The 13,033-nt window shown below is 40.2% G+C and overlaps 1 non-coding gene across 1 annotated transcript; it reads right to left on the bottom strand.

The window, feature by feature from the left end:
• Window positions 1-12,353: 12,353 nt before the first annotated feature.
• On the bottom strand, window positions 12,354-12,437 carry Trnaq-cug. Its single transcript is given in 2 exon segments — window positions 12,354-12,388; window positions 12,400-12,437. It is a non-coding gene; the product is annotated as a tRNA-Gln (tRNA).
• Window positions 12,438-13,033: the final 596 nt, after the last annotated feature.

Here is a 13,033-nt window from a genome sequence, read left to right on the forward strand (position 1 = left end):
GACTGTTGGCCCTCCAACTACTGACAAGGTTGCTGTCCTTCTTTAGGAACCACACATTCACCTGACCTCTCAACATATACCCTTCCATCGTGTACAGCTATCTGTATCGATGAGGCATGCAAACACACTGACCATATTAAACAATTTAACTGTGTCTGTGCACTGTACACCAGACAGTAATAGTGAAGTATTTGAAAAGTGAGACAAATTATCTTTCTTCTTCTAAAATGATCTAGACCCAAGATATATCTTCTTGGAGACATAAATGTTGATCTAAGAATCAAGGCACCCATGTAATTTAATGTTCTTAATATGATAAGACTGTGTGACTCGTATTACTTTGATGATTATTCAAACCATGTGACCTACCAAATAATGGCAACAGCTATGCAATGTTCTGTGTGGGCATGACCACTAACAAGTTGCCTGTCTGCTTGAATGGTCACAGCCAACACATAGCCTAGAAACAGCTGGACAAAGGATTTGTTGAGCATGCTGCCCAACATGATGTTCTGGACTTCAACAACTGCTTAACTGCCTGGGCTTTCTGGATTCTTTCGACCAACACCAGCTTTTCTGGATTGCCCGGAGAGAACTCTCCTTGCAACATGTCCTTCAGTCTCTTAAATTCCATTGGCCTCAACCTGCACTACTCCATGTCTTTCACTTGCCTCTATCCCCTTCTCTGCTTCCACTCCAGCCCAACAAACCCTTCTATCCCACTGGTGCACCTGCACTGTCTGTTCCCCTCTTCCACTGTCTCTACCCTCGGGCAAATTTCCCCTCCCCTGAAAAAATAACCACCTAATGCTGCAAATTGTGGCTCACAATCCTATCTCCACAACATTCCTGTATCCTCCCACAGGCAGCACTAATACTTTCCCCCAACCCGACACTGTGATTCCCACTCCCCACACGATGTCTGTCTGTTGCAAGTATATATATATATATATATATATATATATATATATATATATATATATATATATGTGTGTGTGTGTATGTGTGTGTGTGTGTGTGTGTGTGTGTGTGTGTGTGTGTGTGTGTGTGTAAGGAACTGATTAATTTGAATGATTAGTTCCACCTATTCAGTCTGTGTAAAATTACACAGACTCATTAGGAGGAATATGTCATTCAGATTAGTCAGTTCCTTACACACACACACACACACACACACACACACACACACACACTCATACACATAATCACACGAGACATACATCGTGTGGATAGTGGGAAAGACAGCAGTGTAGAGTTAGGGAACTTACTATTGCTGCCTGTGGAAGGGTGCAGGAATATTGTGGATAGAGGATAGTGAGCCACAATTTGCAGCATTAGGTGGTTATTTTTTTTGGGGGGGGGGGGGGGGGGAGGGGAAGAAGGTTGAAAGAGTTTAGAGAAAGTAGAAAAGGGGAACAGGCAGTGCATGTGCATGTGAGGATGAAGGACATGTTGAAAGGTGAGTTCTCTCTGTGCAATCCAGAGAATCCAGTGTGGGTGGAAAGAATCCAGAAGGCCCAGGCAGTTACGCAGTCATCAAAGTCCAGAACATCATGTTGGGCGGCATACTCAGCAACTCTTTCATCGAGCTGTCTCTTGGCCATGTTTTCTCAATTGAAACATTCTTTGATAGAATTGGTATGACATTTGAACACCAGGAGACTGCTAGCTGCTATTTCCTCTTTTTAGTTTCTAAATTTACTGATCAACCTTAAACATTAATCTTCACATTTCACATGAGGGATTTCTGAATGTTTATACAAACAGTTCTTGTCAGTACTACATCAGTGCTTTCGGTGCACATAATTTGATATTCTACCAAAATAGGTGTGCAACTGTAGGCTTTTTGTTAACATATGTTGCACGATACAGTTTCTGGATTCTGCTGCCTCACAACTGCAATATTGCAGTTCCTGTATTATGAACTATGGTATGCAGAATTGGGAAGTTCATAATACATTATGCTTATTCATTTCTTGTGTGTTGTAACTTTATTTAAAACAAATTTCAGTTATATTCTCTTCAGATATCTTGGCGGGATGTTGCTTCATGTGCATCCATTCATAAATTTTTGTTTGCCTGTTAGTAACAGTACTGTGGTCATGTATCTTATTGTACATATTTGATTTATTTGGATGGTATATAGAAAATAAAAAGTAAATGTAAAAATAAATATACCGTTTTGTACTTTTCTGGAAATAATGTCCTGATGTGAGGTCCTTCCTACATAATATTACATTTAATTAATCCAAAGTTTTTGTAGCTCTTTGTCTGAGGTACATATTTCAAACTATTTGTGATGTACAAAACCTCCATCATATAGATATGGCATGTGTGTGATAGCCCTCCTTCACAGGACTAGTGTTCTGTTAATGTGTATACTAATCCAAAAAATACTATTATTAGTAAACTACTAGACACACTTTATTGATTTGGATGGAAAACAGAAAACAAAAAGTGATAGAGAATATAAATATCTTGTCAAAAGAATGGGATTATATTTGACCCAAGAGAATGGTAATCCATACACAAAATAAAATTTAAAAAAACTGGTGACAAACACCAAACAAAATCAAGACTGTTTGTTTCTCAAAGATTATTTTAAACCAGAGTCTTACATTAATGAAGTGAATGGTTTCCTGTACTTGAAACTAAATAAATTCAGTTATTGCTTTTTAACTCAGTGCTTCAGCGAACTCATACCACTTGTATGTAGTATACTCAATAACTTCATTGTAAGGTGTGCATATTATCATTGTGTGAAGGTATTTAGCTCCCATTCATGGTTTTAGGCTGCTCACGTTGCCTTAATGATAGACTTCTAAATGTCTGAACAGCTATTCCTACAGGCACATCTGGTATATAGCGAAGAGAAGTCTTTACACAACTGACTTATACCTCATGTGAATTGTTCATGTCATGCAATAAAAACGAACACTTAAATGTCAATGAACATATTGCATAGTAAGGCATTCAGTATTGCAGTTTTGGGTATCCTATTTTCCAACTCGACTGTACATTGCTACAAAATTCTTTTTGTACGTCTCTCACCCTTAGTTGTGTGGGTTGTCACATTTACTATTTAGCGCCCCATTAGGTAGCTTTACTTCATTATTAGTAACTCTATAGCTGTCTGTTCAGTTAAAAATTAAAGACACTATGAAAAGTTATTGACATAGTTATACTGCTGATATTCCTTGATAACACCATACTTTTGAAGCCCCGTTCTCTGAAATTCATTAGAATTGTAATCTAGTAGTACAGTGGCAGAAATACCACTGTTGTTTTAAACTAGAGATTATTCACATTTATTAGTTTTGAAACATATAATAATGGTCATTAGCTTCTTCTTTTAATTATTCTTATAGTTTGGATAGACCACATCAGCGACAACAGTGGCTGAACTCTAAACAGTGGCTATTTACTTACACAGCAGAGGTGCCTCTGATATTTTCAAACACAATATGTATACAAAACACCTTCTGAAGGAAAATAAAACTGATGGTCATATGTAGTTCTCAAAGTGAGCCACCAAAAGAAATGGAAAATGCTTATCTAAGGAGTAGAGATAGAAAATGGAGTTATTCCACTTTCAACCTCACCTGCACAGTAGGAGCATATGGCTTCTACTCCCTCTCCTCATACCCAAGAGTAGTGAGTCTCCAGTTCCAGACACAAAATGGTGCATTTAAAAGAGTGTTTAGGAAATTACTGTTGATCATTTTTGCATTGTAGATATCTCTAGTACTGTCCTCTCCCATGGACACTGTATCTTCTACAGAAGATACAGGATGTAACAGTTTTTGTACACTTTCTTATGAGCACCCACACAACAAGTTGTGATAACTGTACGCAGCCTTGTTAAATGTTCACTTTTATTCACGCCCATTTGATTTCGTCACTCTCTCAATCAAAGGCTCTGTTCTCGGAGGCCCTAGTTGCTTTGTGGCTAACATTTCATGGTAATTTACTTTTCTGCTCCCAGAATGAGATTTTCACTCTGCAGCAGAATGTGCACTGACATGAAACTTCCTGGCAGATTAAAGCTGTGTACTGGAGTGAGACTCGAACTCAGGACCCTTGTCTTTCATGGGAAAGCTCTCTACCGACTGAGCGACCTAAGCACATCTCACGGCTCGCTCTCACACCTTTACTTTTCTGTTAGCATTCAAAATAGGTTCAACACAGTTCATGTTTACATTGCGCATGAAAGCTGATTGTCGCACAGTAAACCATCAACTCCAAACACAAAGCGCCGTTTGTGGAAATCTTTAAACTCAAGTACTAATGTCTACCAACATGGTCACTTGACTAGAATACAAATGAGGCGATGAGATCCATAAAGACCTAAAGGACACTGGTGTGAATATCAGTGAATATCAGAGAAACCACTGGTACAGCTTTTCGTGAATTTTCATATATACAGTGTGGGCCCACAGCAGAGATAAACCTGATTCATCATAAGATCAACAGATTTCAGAAATATGAATAAATGCTACAACCCTACTATCGATGGTGATGTGCTTGAAGCCCTCATGATTCTCACAGAGGAAAATAGCCATCACACCCCCCTCAGATTTAGTGTAAAAGGGCCCAGTGGACAGCCAGTAAAAAACTGAACACAGGCATGAAAACAGCAAGAAGGTGTACTGAACTGTAAAAAAAAAGCAAAATAAAAACAGTGAATGTTCCAACCTCAGGAAGTAGAGCATCGGCTACAGGCTAAGAGAGTAATGGCACAAAGTTCATTTCAGTCCATTTTGTTAGTGCAGGTTCCTTACATAATGGGCAGGTATGCACTCAGGGGCAAACCTATTGTTCGCCTTTAACTGGCAGGTACTTAAACTATTGTTTTCCTTTGATTGATGGGTACTTGACCTATTGCTCTCCTTTGATTGACATGTACTTATCCTATTATTCTCCTTTGATTGACAGCTACTAAACTTATTGCTCTGCTAAAAGGTTCATTCCTTTTGATTAATAGGCACTTAACCTATTGTTCCCCTGGTCCAGTCCCCCACCCCCCACCCTCTCAACTCCAACCCACCCCCTCCCTCTAGCTGCAACAGGTGGACTTACAGGTCTGAGTTATTGGAGAACCCCTCTCACTCTTATCAATTTAATTGACTAGTTAATTAAATTGATCAATTATTTAACCTCTCCCCCTCTGGTAAGCGCACCTTCCTCACAGAAATTGGCAGAAAAAAAGACTCAGCTGATCATTCATTTTGAGGGAAATTGATTGCTGCATATGGAATATTGTTTAAAAAATTTAAACAATGTGTCAAATATTGTTTATTTAAAAAGTTTTAATGGATTCAAGGCAGTGTATGGCATATATATGGAAACTAGTGGAGAGGAAGGATCTCATAACAGGAAATTCAAGGGTGTAATGTTTATTTATTAAAAAAAAATCTGTTTGTGAGGTTGGATTTCTCTTGCTCATCATTCTCTGCTGTTGGGAAACATGTAGGTCTTGTAAGAAGTGATTACATGGAGCAAACATGTTGCATAACCTAATGTTCAGCACTGTACTCTGGATGTCTTAACCTAGTACTGTAGAACAAGAGCAAACAGGTGCTTTTTCATTAATTATTTTAATGTTCGGCCCTTTGTCAGCACTTAACGTATTGTTCTGTTAAGTGGTTTTCCATGTCACCCCCATTTCCTTAAACTATTGTACCACGTTTGATACCAAATTAAGCAATTAGTTATGTCCTCCTACCATTTTCTGGTAGACTTTCCGAATTTCACATGCTTGTGAACGACATTTCTGTGGCATTCTTCTTTGTCAGCCACCCCCTTAAACTATTGTGCTGCATTTAACATAAAAATTATGGAAATTCACCTGTTGTTCTGCACTTAACCTGCTATTCTGATCCATGTCACCCACTCAAGCACACCCTCCCCTTAACTGTTGTACAGATAGCACCACGTTGCTATAAAAAAATTATGCAAATTAATTAAGTCGATATTCTTCACATGTATGGGGTAGTTTTCCTAAATTCACAGCATTCTATTGGTTGGTGAAATCGATGGAATATAGTTTAAACAAAAGATCGCTAGCAAAAAACACATCCCACCACCAGACACCGTCGCCGGAGTCCAGGTGCACCAGCAGTGCTCGCAAAGTATGGATGCGGTCATCAGCTGTCAGTTCGAGTCCCGCAAGGATGAGGCAGCGGCATCTCTTTCGTACTTGACACCTGAGAAACTCCTGTCAATATACGTGTTCACCTAGTTACCATTGCTGCCATGATGATTTGTAGCTGCAGTGTGGGCTCTGCACAGAGAGAGATGTTCCAATGTTTCCCAGAATAGCACAGGATACATCGTTCCTAGCGATCCTAACGGGACAGCCTGTTCATCACTGAATTTACCTGCCAAACTGCTGCTGCTGCCAGTATGGGAGCACCGTCCGCCATTGTTTTCTGCAGACGAGACTTCCAGCGGTAAAACTATTTTGTACAGACCGCTACATTGCACTGACAGTTAAATCCTGCAAAAGTTGTCTACAGTTCATCAAATAAATATGAGACTCACAAGAATATTGGGAACCAGGAACATATTTACCAGTGTAACTAGAATTAAATATTAAGATCGCTGCTGCAGTCTGACACCGATCGATGTACAGGTAATGTCTCCTCTTGACAGCTGTGGTTCTGGAACAAATCTCCATATCTATAGCGCACATAATTTTCCTTGTAAAAATCTCTCTCATACCCTTGCAGTTATCAACGCGCTGAATCTATACATCCCTCACGGTAGGACACACATTCATTTTCTCTGGTCATGCCACAATATAAGCCACAGTAACATTACACTGCAATATATAAACTTTTCACACAAACAGAACAGTCATCTTTTACATCTCTACAGCATCCAAGAAAATTATGCCTACACTCACACCAGTTATATGTCTCGATTCTCCTCAGTCCTTGGAAATTACCTGACAAAGTCTTCGAATCAGCGCTTCTGGAAGGTGCTGCATCCTGCCGAGATTCTCTCAAACAAGTGCTATGAACGACAGGCGTCCAGCAGTATGTGATAATGAATACTGCACCCGCAGACGTCATGCTCAGAAAGACATGACGAATGCATGTTGGTGTACTGTAATCAACATCACTATCGATAAAACAACAAGGAAAATGTTGAGGGGTGCCCATGAGTGGACGTATTGTTACAGCCATATTGCCCATCCTATTTGTGCACTATGGCAGGTCCAATTGAACACTTGAATTGCTATATTGGGCAGCTGTTTACAAAATGCATCTGTCACCACTTACGTTTGCATACTCCTCAGTGCATTGAAATCACAATTCACCATGTCCAATCTATCCTTCTATTACGACCAGACATATGTTTTTTGTTTTTTTTGTTTTTATGTGAATAGCAGTTTAATTACTTCGCACAAACATATGTCGGAACATAAGCCACGATACCTTTACATTCAAGCAGCAGCATGTGCACCAACAATTAATCGTTGCAAAGTGGCCCACAGATCGTCCAATACAGAAAGACTCTTACTGAACGACACTGCTCCGCTACTAATGACAGGTGTTAAATATTAGTGCGTGAAACCGATCTCCAACCCAGAAATATATCGCTGTGTACCGTGTTGATGTAGTAAACATACAAATTCTATCCTGCGCCATACACATCTTCAGACTCTGGGATTAGAAGAACGTATGTAATTTTGCATGGTTTTCTAGAATGTTATAGCATTTTCTCATTACTTCTCAATATCAAGCATGCAGCAGCATCCTAACAATCACTCGCACAACATTATTCCGAAAACATAGACTGGAAACTATTTCTCTACAAAACCAAAACCTTAGCAAGGTGGAGCATGCTGTAAACCACTGAGTAACTAGAGACGTATCTCATCTGTGAAGACCTTTATGTGAGAATTCGAAAAAATGGAAGAAACTGATATTTCCACTCTCGAAAACCGATGTTCGTGATGTAACAGATTACAAATCATATTTATAATTTTAAAAGTCAACTAAGGTGTTTCTCATGTCTAGAAAACCAGCAAACATGTCTTCCACCTCTCTTTCACCTGCTAAATGCACACACCACAATCGATGTTCCCTCAACTAAAGAAAGGCGCGAAGTGTGCAGGAGCAGTCAACCGAACAATTTACAAGGGAGGGAATAACGGTGCAGCACAAACACATGTCCATGTGGAATCTTCTCAAATTTCCACACGATCACGAAAGCTATCCAACACATACTAAGTATTAGTTCGCTATTGGTCCATCTAGAGGACAACGCCTAGAGGTCAACACGGTAAAGTCAGCAACATTCCAACACTGCAACAGGCCTCTCCATTTGGATGGCTCTTACTGTTAATGGGAAACGTGAATCATTCCCACCACAGGTCACCGGGCGCCGCATGGCAAGCACAAACAGACAGAATCATCATAGGAAAAAAAAAAAACGGTCTTATATATATTTTATCCTCGTACTTACAACTGAATGTTACGATTGCGGTCTCAGTTGAATGACATTCGGCAATGAGTGTAGTATCAAAAATACACCCTGTTGATGGCTGTGACTCTGGAAATAGTAATATCGGTACCGTTCTTATGACTTGACATACTCTTCCCTTTGCTATCACAGTACTCCATGTCAAATCCATACCATCCTTACAACTGGGCATAGTCATTTCCTTTGCACATGTTGATAATACTTCATCAGTAACTGATCGCAGGCGATACAAAATAATACTGGCCTAAAATCAATGATGGGTGGACATGTCTCAAAAGCTTTTCTTGCTAGTGCTACCACAGTGTCTTGGGAAGAGAGGCGTGATTGTCTTACAGACCGCTGTATGTTAAATAAAACACAATCATATTACCATCACAAGCAGTCTCGGTTCTACAGCTGCACGCAAGTATCCATGTTAAAAGCTATACCGGCTTTATAAATCCACATATGACATTACCTACAAATGACGTGGTTTTTCCAGACAAATACCAAGACACTCAGTATAAAAAGTGATTGCCAGAGTGTATATTATCAGAGCTGCATTGTGGTTATGTGTCACAGATGGTGCACCCTTGTAATAAAATTACTGAATTTTGAAAGTGATCGGCTAAGGGGTGTGGTATGAACCAGCTATCTGCAACTCCTTCACATCGCCTCCACTACATATTTCTGCAGTATTTGTAACGTATTCTATCTCGATGCCACATCATAGGTTCTGCGATACATCCACTGAGTTATAGACGATGATTGATTGAGAAGGATCGCAAACAGTAGTAGATGGTGTGATGATTGAGGTCGTAAGAAATGTACACTAGCTTTTCAGATCTCTAGTGCTACGCTTTCAGTAGAAATGATGTCTATGATTTGGAATCAAGTCTTTCTATTCAACAACATACCTGCGTTGGATACTATGGAGAAGTCCTTTAATGATTACAGCCACTAGTGAATCATATTTCTGGCACTCTCATATCTAGAAACGAGCCACCTTCATCGAACGTATCTGATACTGTTAAATTCCAACATGGTTTTAGGTAGCCCCTATGAATTTTGCAACTACCCCTCAGTCTCTATGCTACCGACCCTGCAGCTTTCGCCATGTGATTATCCCAATATAAGTCGCAACTGAGTACAAGTTAGAGAAAGATATATCTACCACCTTCTACAACGCGTGTAGAAACAGGCCAAGCTGAGTTACTGCGACAGAACTGTGTTTTGACCATTTGACGGAAATGAAGCCGGCTCCTGCAACACGAGTTAGTATAAAAGACAGTACGGGAACTGGGGGAAAGACATGGATTTTGCTACTGCATTGAGGTGCTTCAGCAAACTACAAACAAATACTACATACGTGCTGGCACTGAGCACATGTAACGATCCAATTAATTTTACAGCTATCGATCCACTGCACAGACCAGTTTTATGTTTCATGACCTGTACTGTTGGAGGATGAACGTATCCCACAGACTATGCTGGAAGTCGCTAGAGACACTCCCTGTGACCTTGCATCGCTGTTTGGAACATTGTTTTTTTCTGCTGTAACATGATTTCTACACTGCCATACATTTTGTTTTACTACCATGACTTTGAGGTCTGTGACAGGTTCTAATCTGACATTAACACGTTCTGATCCACTGCCTGTTGCAGAAAACTAGAAGTCATGTTGCTACTGCGGCTAAAATAACACACCAGACACAGGATGATTTTAAGTAAAAGAGAGTTACAATATAAGAAAACTGGAAGAGTTTGTCGGCATTTGGAGACTTTCCCAACTGCTGTCCGAAAGTGATTGACAACCTCTACATTGAAACTCATCTGTCACAGTGAGGGAATAGCTGATAGTTCTGGTATTCCGTTTCGACTGATTCCTCTTATTGTAGTCATGTACATGATCGCCATTTCAGTGCTATCCATCTCAAGAAGGTGTTGTCCCTCCACCAAAACTCTTTCTCTAATACAAACAAGCGATGTCAGTCAATCATTATGTGGTAACCAACGGTGTCTGCGACACATGCACATACACAGATATACAGAAAACAGAGCAGTCACTCTGCAAATGTGGAATATGCGGGGTGGAGGCGACTGGATACAATCAAGTACTGTGCTATACTATACCTTCCAATCAGTGCATTTGCGCTAGGTGTTGACAGCTGTACTACATTTACAAACAATTTTAGAACATGGAATGAGAGGTTATGTCATGATTGCATGGGTAGAACTGACATAAAAAATCGATAGAACTGCGGAAAATAACATATATATTGATGGAATATAGGCCTACACCGAAATGCAGGGAAATTGGGGAAGAACTTGAATGTCTTCTGTTTTGAGCAGAACAATTTGTACAAGGGAACAAGCATGTGACAGCAAGAGGTATCCGATAAAACATCGAAATAGAAGCCAAGGGAACCAGGGAAACAGTCACTTTTTTTCCATTGAGCCAGTATTCTATTGCATGTCTATTGAGGAAACAGTGATACGCGTGAATTGACTATTGTATTTGGCGCTTTTCAGGAAGACAGAGAACCATCTGATTCTAAACTTACTTGCTTCTGCATTAAAGGATGACATAGAGTGGATGGATTGGTCAGTTGAGATGGAGTTGTAACGAGGTACGATTTAATGGTAGACTGATGATTCATTCTAGAGAGAGGGAGAGAAGGAGGGAGAAGTTGCTGCAGGTCATTTGACCATTTTTTCCCCTGATTTTCCGTCAGGATACGTCTGATGTGTGACATAGCCTGCATTCGAATTGTATACAACCGGTTGTTCTGTGTGGGTCTTAGAACAGTGTCTATTTGCGATCGTTAACAGTAAACTTCTCGGTCATCAGAGGACTTCCATTTCACATGTGATGAAATGTGACACATTCCTCTAAATGAACGATAATTTATGCGATGTACTCCATTCTCCTGTCGCATCTTACGCGTAAAATCGATACTTCAGTTTCATAACTAAGTTAGCGATAGGTGTATGTGAGACACTACAATCCCCTGTGTATACATCTGCTTGACAGATGTGCTCTTTACATAGTTAGAGGTGGCATGACTTGTAATTTCACATGTCGGATGCCGCTGGTATGCGTTTATCTGTTTCCTTGTAAGAGGTAGTCTCCGTTACTAACGAGCATTTTATATAGGACTGATGTGGGCATAGTATAATTGCTGAACTGTGATCAGATGTGGACAGTGGATGCTGTACATTTCTGGAAAGCTATATTGGACATGTATCACACTGAGCCACTGTTTTAAGGAAGTATTGTGCTCGTTTTACGGTTCGATACCATAGTTTATCGTAGAGAAACCTGCAAGAAGGATGTATGTCATACGCTGGAAATATATTCAACAGGACTGATAGGCCGCAAACTTAAGCAACCGAACATTATAGCCTGTTTTAAGTGCGTGTGTTTATGATCTCTCTTACCAGTACTTTCAAGGCACTGATCCTAGACTCTAGAACAATACTTTACAGTTGATAGCGTAGTTGATTTACGTAAAATGCTTCGAACTCCATCCATCTGGAGCTCCATCACGCATAAAAATCTCCCGTTTCTTGTTCTTCTTAATCGTCTGCTATTACATCACAACACTTTCAAATCTGTTACTATACACCGATGAGGGGTGCTAACCCCCTCGACATTGGTGCATCTGGAGAAATCTAATGTACCTGGATGGGCAAGGACTCGACAACCTCCATTCATTCACGAGACATGGAATGTAGCAGTCTACTTCTGGTCGGTTGCAAATTAAATCAAATAGTTCAAATGGCTCTGAGCACTATCGGACTTAACTTCTGAGGTCATCAGTCCCCTAGAACATAGAACTACCTAAACCTAGCTAACCTAAGGACGTCACATACATCCGTGCCCGAGGCAGGATTCGAACCTGCGACTGTAGAGGTCGCGCGGTTCCAGAATCTAGCGCCTAGAACCGCTCGGCCACACAGGCCGGCAAATTAAATCAGTAATGGTGCTGCAGAGTGGGTTGGTCAATGACAGTGTAAGGGGGTCTTTCAGTCTCTAATTTTACCCTACGACTGCGAGAATACTCTGTGACCCCATCAGCACAGAGACAGATTGTAAATTAAGCACTATGCTCGAGGCGTTAGAAATACGTAAAGCGCTGCGTGGTATACTTTGATGATGTATACATTCGACAATTAACAGTCATTGGACATACTGCATAGTCATCAATCTACATTTGCAATGATACTCGCAAAGTAGAGAGGGGGCGGTTTAGCTATGATACTGAAATTGGGAAACATGCTGTTGCAGCATTGCTCAGTGTTGAAATTACAGTAAAACTGCTAAAATTGTTTCCACTATCAACTGTGATGCTTATTATTAGAGTACATCAGTGGTGTCTTTACCACCCCATCCGTCCACTGATATGCTGTTGTTTACCACATAATGATTGACTGACATTGCTTCTTTGAGTTGGAGAAAGTGTTTTTGTGGAGGGATTACAACTTCTGGGGATGGATAGCAATCACGTACATTACTGCAATGTAAAGAATCAGACGAAACGAAATGCAGAGCCATCAG

The sequence above is a fragment of the Schistocerca americana genome, unplaced genomic scaffold (assembly GCF_021461395.2).
Source record: "Schistocerca americana isolate TAMUIC-IGC-003095 unplaced genomic scaffold, iqSchAmer2.1 HiC_scaffold_15, whole genome shotgun sequence".
NCBI lineage: Eukaryota > Metazoa > Arthropoda > Insecta > Orthoptera > Acrididae > Schistocerca > Schistocerca americana.